At 39.2% G+C, this 11,524-nt stretch overlaps 1 long non-coding RNA gene across 1 annotated transcript; it reads right to left on the minus strand.

Annotated features, from left to right (window-relative positions):
- Positions 1–1,095: 1,095 nt before the first annotated feature.
- LOC308313057 lies at positions 1,096–11,198 on the minus strand. The gene is made up of 3 exons (XR_013963837.1): positions 11,158–11,198; positions 2,116–2,312; positions 1,096–1,786 (listed from the first exon to the last, which is right to left on the minus strand). It is a non-coding gene; the product is annotated as an uncharacterized lncRNA (long non-coding RNA).
- Positions 11,199–11,524: the final 326 nt, after the last annotated feature.

The following is an 11,524-nucleotide window of genomic DNA, read 5'->3' on the forward strand; positions in this document are numbered from 1 at the left end:
GTGAAGAAATTGGGGTCCCAGAGAACATATCGAATGGGGGTCCCAGCAATGAGAGAATGCCTATTCATTTCATAGGTTTCTGTAAGCGCATTACAAACAGTTCTGTACTTGTCTAACGACTAATATCTCATGGCGGTCTGGTATAAAAACATTTAAAATGTGAAAATGGTTCAGCAAGGTGTATAGTACAATAGAATTATCAGGGTAGCACAAAACATTATGTTCCATAGGTAAAGTATCTAACTGACAACACATGTTATTCTATTATAGCTAAATAAAAAGCACTGTAGTAACAACATTCAAACATTAGATTTAAAAGCATCAATACCAGCCATACAAACGAGGTCCAGTGCAGACCAACCAGGGGTTTATTCTGTTTTACAGCACAGTATGTATTTGTATATTGATGTTGTTGCTGGGGCGTTTTGCCACAGTACATTTGCACACACATGGAATTTGTCTTCTACATTTTACCCATACCTGAGCAGTTTTTTTTTCCTTTTCTTATTTATTTTTCTTTGTTTGTGTGATATATTGAATACTATCTCTAGATGCCTGCAGTAGACTGCAGGGGCCGCCAACGTCATGGCTTGTGCCTGATTCTGAAGAGAATACAGCGGGCACTAATGCATTAGTCTTCAATCTGTTCATTAGATCTGTTCACTTACGCTGCCGTCATTAATACAGTGAATGGAGACACAGCAACACGTTGTCATTCTGTTCATTCATTTAATCATCTTTTCCCCTCATTCAAGGTAAAATGCTGGTGCACGTGCACCTATGATGGTTTTAGATCAGGACATTTGAGTGCTATTTTGCCGTTTTGGATAATGTGTTTACAAAGGGTTTTCTGGTGATAACAATGCTATGTTATCTGACCCAAGAACACAAAGCTAATTAGTTAGCAACAGTTTGCTAATATAGCTGGGAATGATGCAGAAATGTATTTATGTTGTTGAAATGTGTTTGGTACTCTCATGAGAGTGAACAGTAGCAAAGTTACAATACTAATACATGTTAGTGTTTTGAAATGCAGTACAGACTACAGTTGGTATACTGTATTTGGGGTATCTAAACCAGATATAATTATTATTATTGAACTGTCATGATGTGGATAAACCATTTAACTTAGGACATTTGTATGTTGAGCAATACTGCAAGAGATATGTGTTCAGTCATATAATTTCTATGTGAAATTGTGAATGATGATAAAATACAGTATTTGTTACAGTGAATGGAGACACAGCAACACGTTGTCATTCTGTTCATTCATTTAATCATCTTTTCCCCTCATTCAAGGGAATTACATTTGTTTGTAGCCTACACATATAGGACCACAATGGAAACAAGTCTCTAGCTAGGACTAGCTCCTCTTATCAGATCATAAACGTCCACGGACATGTTAGGTGCGTGCGTGTTTGTCATTGTGGCCTTGACAGTAAATCTACCATCTATGTGGGTGATGGCATGCGCAGCCTTACGTCTGACAAACATGCTCTCGTGGTTGTAGTACATCTCGCGGTAAAGATACTTATCGCAAACTTTGGACTTTGGAAAGAATCCCGCCGCAAACCAGTTGGAGTGAAAGATGAAGTTGAAGGGCACGGAGAACATGAAGGCCAATTTCGTGTCCACACGGTTGGTCTTGGTATCGACGAGGTCGTAGGTGATGACGCCGACGGCACCCCTGGTGGCATACGGTGTCTTGCGGAACTCCAACTGCACCTCCATGTTGGGTTCGATGTAATGTTTCATAGCTACGGCTGAGCCACTGTACATGTACATCCTTAAAAGTAGGAAGGGAAAAAAAATGTTTAGAGAGTAACTGATTAAAATAAATCATAGAGAACTGTGACGGACATTGTGCATTTGTTTGATTTAACTGTATGTAATGTATGTGTTTTTTTTTCGTTATTCTTTTTTAATTTGTTCTGTATTTATGAACATTGCCTGATGTTTCATCAAATATTGTCTTTGTATTTGTGGGGATGTGGGGGGGAAATATATGTAAATTATTACTGAAATTGAATTGAAATTACTTTGTTGTATTGAATTGAAATTACTTTGTTGTAATGAAAAATCAATAAACATTTAAAAACATTAAAAGTAGCCTACCCGGGGTTCTGGAGTTTATGGGAAGTACAATGGTTCCTCAACACGATGTTGCACTGGCGATGAGTGAGCGTGGCAACGTGAGCCTTGAGACGTCTAAAAGACCTACGTACAAAAGCGTCACTCACGGAGCTCAAACATAATATAAGCATAAACGTTAATATCTTCGTCTTCGACATGATGAGTGGAAGGGTAATAGCCTGGGAAGGGAAGAGAGAGAGAGTGCAAAGACGATGTTATTTAATGTCTTCTACATCCTGACACTTTTCTGAAAAAGCCATGTTTCTATGTCAGACCTACAAGCTCGTAGCGCTGTGGCGCGCTATGAGCTTGTAGATCTGCTATTTTTCAATAGCTAAAGCATAACATAATGCTAACACCAAAAGGGGATCATGACATTGACTTCTTCTCACCCAGGGATTGAGTCATAATCTGATGCATTTATTCTTCACGCATAAAATTTAAATACATTTTTTTAAGGGAGAATGTTGCCCTCTGCAGTCAAGTTCCTAAATATTCATTTAGACTTCAAGAATAAAAGAAGCATGCACTTGTTCTGAACTAATGGAATGTTACTCTAAAACATTGATTGTGTGCATCATCAAAAGGCGAACACTGGAAACTCCTCATTTGCAATTGAGGCTTTATTGAGGAACTGGTTATTATTTAGTCAGTTCAAATAAATAGTATTAAAGTAAGTAAATAACACCACAACACAACCTCCTTTCTCAGACCCATCTCGATGTACATATATACAGTATATAATATACATTGTTAACACGCACATGTGAACATGTACCTGAACTATAAGAACTATTGGTATAAGATGAATATACTGTATAACCATGCTGCTACCAAGTCTGACTGTTACCAGAATTCTGGGTTTACATGAAAGAAACAATAGTGTTCTTACCTGGAATCAAAACTGTCGAGTTCTTTGAGAGCTGCTTATTATTTGAAACAATTGACAAGCAATTTATAGCATCATGGGGCAGGGCCTTTTCCTAATAGGCCCCTCCTGTTTAAAACTGCAAATTGCTGTTGTCCGATTCTTGCATAATGATGACATGGCCATGGCCATATTACGTATCAGTTCTACATTGAGATGAGAAGTTGAACCAACCCGGATGTGCCATACTTTTCTTCAATTAAACAAATACAAAACTGAAGTAATAGTTGTTGGTGCCACAATTGGAAGACAGATTAAAAGTCAGCACCCAACTCCAATCGGCAATGCAACCCATTATGCAAATGGCTTCTAAATTCCAACAGTTTTCTGCAAGCGTTTGCTATATAGTGTATCAGTGGTGCTCAAACCTTTTCATGTCAAGGACCCCCAAACATGTATGTATTTGGCTGCAAACCCCAACCTGAAAATATTCTGACCCCAAGAAGCAAAGATTTAAGAGTTAAAAATGTTCAGTTTAAAAAGATACATAATATATTCGAAGATTTGCAAAGAATATGATTTTCAAAATAGCAGATTTTTCTTTTTCTTTTTAATCATGAAAAGTAACAGTTTGTAGCTCTCTCTCGCTCATCACATTTCTCACCCCTGAGAACACTTGAGTTGCAGGCCATTTCCTTTGCGTGAGCTGTATGGTATGGCCTAAGATTTAGACTCTCGTAGAGGAATTTTTCGATTCTGAGTGATCATTACTATGATGGTGTTTCAATTTTTGGCTCGCGGACCTATAATCGCTCTTAACATGTACATACGCACAATCTAAGGTGCTTACGTTGCTGCCCCACTTCTCAGCTTTGCCTGTACGCCCTGCGTTTGAAAGTCTACGGTGCGTTGTTTTCAATAAAAAAAGTGTTTTGATCCACTCTGATCTGGCATCCATCTTGGATTTCACTCCATTGTAAATGCGCAACAGGAAAATGCCAGATCCTGAGACAGAGTGGATCAAAACACCTTTTTTATTGAAAACAATGCACCGTCTAATGGCAATAACGTGAAGAGAGAGACGTCACGTAGGCTACACAAATATACAAACGCAAGCACGCACGCACGCACAGACACACACAGCGCACATCTGCCACAAACGGCTCTTCCGTGGCTGTGTACATGTGTACACATCAGTGATGATGAACTTAACAAAGAGAGAAGTATATGACTAATCTGTCTGATAAAGACTAAAGATTGCCCCCAAAAAAAGAGAGAAGAATGACTTGGATACAGAAGTGGTCCATTTTTATCTTCAACTTCATATTGACATCTGTTGTCCAGATCATATCTCACACCAAGGCATGGCTGAATCATTCAGGTCATACCAGGCCAGCCAGGCCACCCTACCCACACGCGTGTACATTTTTGGATTACAAGACAGCCAGCCCTGGCAGCCAAATACCGCTTGTAGGCCCTGAGAAAGCCACTATTCTGTCCCAGCGTATCCTCTGTTGATTGTGTCGGAAATTGAAAAATAATGGACAGGTCTACCATTAGGAGCTATAGCCCCACCGACTATATGGGGAGGGGGTGGTCATTCAAGAAACATACAACCTGGGTGATCTAATGTATGCTATCCAAATTGTATGTTTATTCTCAACACAGTACAGTACAGTACAGTACAGTACAGTACAGTACAGTACAGTACAGTACAGTACATGAATGATAAATTCTCTGGCTGATTTTAGTTTCTATACCCTTCCAATTAAGGACCCCTGAGACCCCAACTTTAAAAGCCAATGGTGTAGTGCTTTAAGTACCGGACCGCATCTCCAGATATGATCTACTGGACCTCGGATGTCAACATGATGTTGAAATGTATCGTTGTCATAGTTCTCTCTTTTTGTATCTTTTTGCCATCAGTTTCCTCCTTTAGAGTGAGAGAAAAACAAGTAGTGTCGAAATATGTTTTGTATCCGTTTGTAAAACATGGGGGTCTGGTACTAGATTATCATGCTGGGGCCCTTTACTTTAGATTTGAATCATATGATAGACTGCCGGTGATTTCGCTACTTTATTATGTTCTTATAACGCATATAGGCTATAATTTAAATGTCCAGATGGCCTCTCACTTGGCCCCATTTTCTACAGTGCCACCCTGATCTTTGGGACCTATAGGCTTGGTTCCAGAATGCCCATTCAGTGTTTTCTTATGAAGGCTTGCAAGTTAAAGTTAAAGTCTGCTAAATGCCTGAATTGCATTTTCAGTCATATTACCATTTGTACAGGTAGGGTATTTTCCAGTATATGATATTTTATTGTAAGGCAAGGCAAGGGAAGGCAGTTTTATTTGTATCTAGCACATTTCAACAACAAAGCAATTCAATTAATGTGCTTTAAACAGAACCTCACACAGAATTAGAACAACACAATTATACAATTACATTATAGGATGCATAATGGGAGTTTGTTCGGTATTTGGTGCATATAAAAGCTAAATGCTCCTTCCCCACATCTATTTTTGGTTGTAGGGGCAAAAAGCAGACCTTTCTCAAATGACCTGAGAGATCTGGATGGTTCATGATATCGTACAAGATCAGAAATGTATTTTGGCCCTAAACCATTAAAAAGCTTTATAGACCAAGTCTACTGAAGATGAATGCATGTACACCTTTTTCTATACCTTGCGGAAACCCATGCTATATGTTTTAGTTGATTTGGCTGACTTTGTGATTGTGCTGAGGTGGATGTTTAAAACAAAAATACATTGCATGGATGCACCTGGGACGCATCCTCAGTGATGTATCCCAAGGTCATCGGGGTCATGCGGGTCTCCCAACATGCATACCCCTCACTCAGGTGACCCAGCCGCGGTGATCAAGTCCCGACTTACGTCCCACTAGTAGCTACCCTCGATCAGTCCCATTAGGGAAAAACCAGGGCCACACAATCCGTTCCTCCTGAACTACTCTACCGGGACTACTAACACTATAGGTCTGAGTCCATGATAGTCCGGCAGCCGGGGGTGTGGAGTGGGAAATTTGGTATATAGTTTTTTTAAATTGGCCTAAAATATTGTCTAATACGTATACATTCATGAATCCACTTTCTCACCGGCTGTCGGTATTGAGCAGTTTGTTTTATATTAAAAATGTCATTATGCTTTATCCATTCCAAGCATTAGTTTTGCACAAAGAGCACATTTGGGCACAATATTATGTTAGGCCAATAAAAAAACAACTATACCAAATTTCCCATTTTAAACAAAAAGAAGCCTGTTGTCTGCCGGACTATGACTACACCAAGGTTATTTCTTTTACTTGGCGAGTTAAGTAAAATCCTTAGCGTTAACATAGCTCTGATCCATAGCTCTAATGCGTTTCATTTATTTTAGAGCTATGTTACTCTCAACTTCCGCCGCTCGCATGAATGCAGACCAGCCTCTACTCTTTAGTGTAAATAAAAAGAACGTTTTTGCTACTCACCAAAACAAAGGCGGGTTGTGTCATTAGAAAGCCTACTTTCCTTAGTGGACGCACTCTGAGCCCCCCACCACACGTATGAAACTGTACTTTTTAGCCAGAAAGGGATTTCTTTTCACCAGAGGAAAAATATTCTCTATGGGGCAATTCTCTGGGCAATATCGGTAGAAGGCGCAGTGGAGCAACTAAAAGTATTATTTTTCTGGTGGAAACAAAAACAAATAACTTTGGGTGTGTTCACACTGGCTTCATGATGCTGCTTAGTGAAGTGTGAAAGGAAGCTTTGCATAAGAATTCAGAATTCTGGTCAATGCACTGAATGGGACATTATCACGTTGAATAATTTAAACGTGATAATGTTTGGTTCCATTGAGGGTCTTCTGTCTTCAGATGAAGAGACCTGACTTAATATCTAACAGTCTGCTAGTTCCTCTTCAGAAGGTTTCAGTGATCTAACAATAAACCACTCTGACCTCATTTTATTTTTCTTCTTTTTTTCGCAATTCAAATGTTTATTTATTTTTTGCTACAAAATATAAGTTCGGCACAGCCTAACAACATTGCAAGCCTGTCCAAGTCAATGTTTGTGCATTCATTTAAGGTTCATATAAAACCCAAATCTGTCCCATGTCCCTTTCATTTACTTTCTCCATTCACTCTGCCCACCATATTCATATGATGTGATTTGAACAGTTTATCACCATTACAAAGGTCATTATTTGTAGACAGTGACTATATGCACTGTATGACATTTGTTACCTGACATGTTGAATGTTGTTTTTTAGAGTAAAAAAAGAAGAGAGTGAGAGTAAAGTTACAGAGTATGCTATTATGGGTTGATATACTTGCTACCATAGAGGTTGATACAAGACAGAAGCTGTTTAAACTGGGTCCAGTTCCTTCCAGGCACATCATGCATAGCAAGCAGGCTGCCGGTAAATCACCATTTATGTTCAAAAGCAGAAGTTTCTGGATAATCTAAAGAAATATGAGAGAGAGAGAGAGAGAGAGAGAGAGAGAGAGAGAGAGAGAGGGGGAGAGAATATTATATCTGTCATACAAACACCAACACATAAAATAGTAGTGTTGATGTTGCCATGTCTCACGATCCCTGCCCCCCCCCCTCCACGCCCCCAATACAAATTGGCTGCTACAATAACCTTAATAATTGAGAAGATACATCATCTGAAACCAGATATAATCATTAAGGTTGTACTATGTGTATACTATGTAAACTCTTATTTATTTATTTTTATAATCTGGGGACCCCCTGAAATAATTTTGCAAAAGCATGGGTTCTCAACCTTTTCAGGCCGTGACCTTTTACAGTCTATGGCTGTGACCCCCCAAAAGAACCCTGTTTGAACTGGGGACCGCCACCCTGATTAGCACTTAGAACTAGGAGTTTAGGCATTACATTTTGTTTGACTCGGTTCCACAGATAAATATTGTGAAAATAGCAGATCTACAAGCTCACAGCGCCTTGCAATGCGAGGCGTTGTGAGCTTTTAGAGCGGCTATTTTCACAATTGTGTTACTTATGTCATTTTACAATTTGGCCAACGTTTGACCAGTTTGTATATAGTAAAGTTTTTGTAGGTATTTTGTTTTCATAATAATAATAATAATAAGCTTTATATAGCACCTTTCATACAGGGTTGCAGTTCAAAGTGCTTCACAGGCAGGACATACAGTACATCAAGTGCTTTACTGTTGGTTAAAACAAACACAACACAAGACAAGACAAGACAGTGGACGTGCATGACATCAGACATTGAGATAAAAATAGGCATGAGAAGGTCCAGCATTTAAGATATTTGTTAAGAGAAAAATATATATAGAATAATAATAAAATACATGATGGGAGGCCTCAATAAAGTGCTACGGCAGGGTGGTGGAGAAGGCTAATCTGAAGAGGTGTGTTTTTAGTTTGTGTTTGAATATGTTGGTGGAGTTGGCCTCTCTGATTTCCTGAGGAATTGTATTCCATAATTTTGGTGCAAAAAACGAGAATGCTGCCTCTCCTATTTTCTTTCGTGGTTTCTTTTTTTCTTTTGTGGTTAGTAAACCTGTAAGTGTTCCAGATGGAGTGTATGATGGTAAGAAATCTGTTATGTATGCAGGGCCTTGGCTGTTGAGTGCTTTGTAAACTATAAGTAGTACCTTAAAATCTATTCTATGGGAGACTGGAAGCCAGTGGAGGGTGTGTACTACTGGTGTGATGTGTTCTCTTTTCTTTGTTTTAGTTAATAATCTAGCAGCAGAGTTTTGTATGAGTTGTAGTCTGTTTATGGCCATTTTTGGTAATCCTGTGAATAGAGCGTTGCAGTAATCTATAGGCGGCTATAGTGACAAAAGCGTGGATAATTTTTTCAGCATCTGGTTGTGTTAGGAAGGGTCGCATCTTGGCTATATATTCATGGTAATCTGCGACCTATACAGTCGCAATGAGGATAAAAGGGTCAAGGACGTAGGATGTAAATATGTCCTATGAATTTAAATAATAATAGTAGCCTAGTAATATTTTATTCTGCACCCAAATTCACAAAAAAAACACACAAGTCACTGATTAGGTGCTTTTATTTTCAAGTAAGATGCATGTTTCAACTTACAAGATAGAGAAGTAGCACTGCGATACAAAGATAAGAGATAAAGAGCCAAACATATAGATGGATTAAAATAAAAATACAACTCGTCTTTTCTTTTGAGTCGATTATTATTACATCACATATTATTACAAAATGAATGACAGTACAATACACTGGAGAATAGTCTGCCTGAACAAGTGGGCACCCTGGACAACTGGCCACCTGGATGGTGTGGTGTGGCGCTAGAGTTCTAGTTTTTACAATGAACCAAAGACCTGAGTCTGCATACGTTTACAATGCAGAAGAAGATACAGAGTACAGACTGTTAACTGAATGAATAGATTTACCTCATTACCGTGCCCATGTATTGTTTAAGTTTAAGGTAACAAGCCTGAATAGCAAAGCAAACAAAAAGGTAGGAGCGCACATCAATAGTGGGGAGGTGCTGACCACGGGAGACAAACTGGAAAATAGAAAGGTTGGTAACCCAAATAAAAATGATTTTTTTGCATCGTGACTACGAGCTGTGCGACCTCTCCTTTCTATTAACAAGCCTGCATGCAGGGGAACAGCAACTCATCTTAGCATTTCAGCATACACTCAGCCACGGACCCACCTATCAAAAACGTCCACTGTCATCGTAGGTGTGCGAGTGCGTGTCATTGTGGCCTTGACAGTAAATGTACCGTATCTGTAGGTGATGTGTCGCGGTGCGGTATTTCTGACAAACCATCTCTGACGCCGGGAGCGCATATCACGATAAAGATTGTGATTGCCAGTTTTCCAGTTTGGAAAGAATCCTGCGGCAAACCAGTTGGAGTAAAACCATTTGGAGTGATACATGGAGTTGTGGGGCGAAAACATGAGGGCCAATTTCCTGTCTACACGTTTGGTCAAGGTATTGAAGAGATCGTAGGTGATGACACCGGCAGCACCCGTCTGGCGGAACTCCAAATTCGTCATCCTGTTGGAGCCGATGTAATATGGCATAGGCGTGTGGCCCGATCGGCCACTAGTCATGTACATCCTTAAAAGTAAGAAGAAAAAATATGTTTAGAGTAACTGATTAAAAAAAAATATATATTAATAAAGGATTATAAAAAATAAACAATTATAGCCTACCGGGGGTTCTGGAGCCTGTGGGAAGTACAATGATTCTTAATCACAACGTTGCTCTGGCGATGAATACCAAGACCAATCGCAGTAGTCAAAGCATCACTCACACTGGAGCTTACACATAATATGAGCATAAACGTAAATATCTTCGCCTTCGACATGATGAGTGGAAGGGTAATAGCCTGCAGGGAAGGGAAGAGAGAGTGCAAAGACGATGTTATTTAATGTCTTCTACATCCTGACACTTTTCTGAAAAAGCCATGTTTCTATGTCAGTCGTTCTTCGATTTTTCAAAAATAGCAGACCTACACAAGCTCGTAGCGCGCCACTCAGTGGCGCACTATGAGCTTGTAGATCTGCTATTTTTCAATAGCTAAAGCATAACATAATGCTAACACCAAAAGGGGTTCCCGCCCAAAATGGATTAAGGATGATGACATTGACTTCTTCTCACCCAGGGATTGATTGCCCAGTACAGAGTCATAATCTGATTGTATTTCTTCATGCATAAAAATGTAAATAATTTTTTTTAAGAGAGAATGTTGCCCTCTGTGGTCAAGTTCCTAAATATTCATTTAGACTTCAAGAAGAAAAGAAGCATGCACTTGTTCTGAACTAATGGAATGTTACTCTAAAACATTGATTGTGTGCATCATCAAAAGGCGAACACTGGAAACTCCTCATTTGCAATTGAGGCTTTATTGAGGAACTGGTTATTATTTAGTCAGTTCAAATAAATAGTATTAAAGTAAGTAAATAACACCACAACACAACCTCCTTTCTCAGACCCATCTCGATGTACACATATACAGTATATAATATACATTGTTAACACGCACATGTGAACATGTACCTGAACTATAAGAACTATCGGTATAAGATGAATATACTGTATAACCATGCTGCTACCAAGTCTGACTGTTACCAGAATTCTGGGTTTACATGAAAGAAACAATAGTGTTCTTACCTGGAATCAAAACGTATAGCGTCTGTCGAGTTCTTTGAGAGCTGCTTATTATTTGAAACAATTGACAAGCAATTTATAGCATCATGGGGCAGGGCCTTTTCCTAATAGGCCCCTCCTGTTTAATTGCTGTACGACAATAACATGGCCATATTAGGTATCAGTTCTACATTGAAATGGGACACCGTGACCGTATGGTACCACAGAAAACCATGTGCCATATACCTTTCTTCAATTAAGGAAGCCAAGGCTAGATTAAAGGACAGATTAAAAGTCCACGCCCAACTCTAATCGGTAATGTTAAACACCTCTTAGCCTCGGAAACCCAGACGTTTTATTTTATTTTAACACCCCTCGGCAAGTCAATCCT

Source organism: Protomyctophum bolini (genome assembly GCF_963924005.1).
Source record: "Protomyctophum bolini genome assembly, chromosome: 3".
Classification (NCBI taxonomy): Eukaryota; Metazoa; Chordata; class Actinopteri; order Myctophiformes; family Myctophidae; genus Protomyctophum; species Protomyctophum bolini.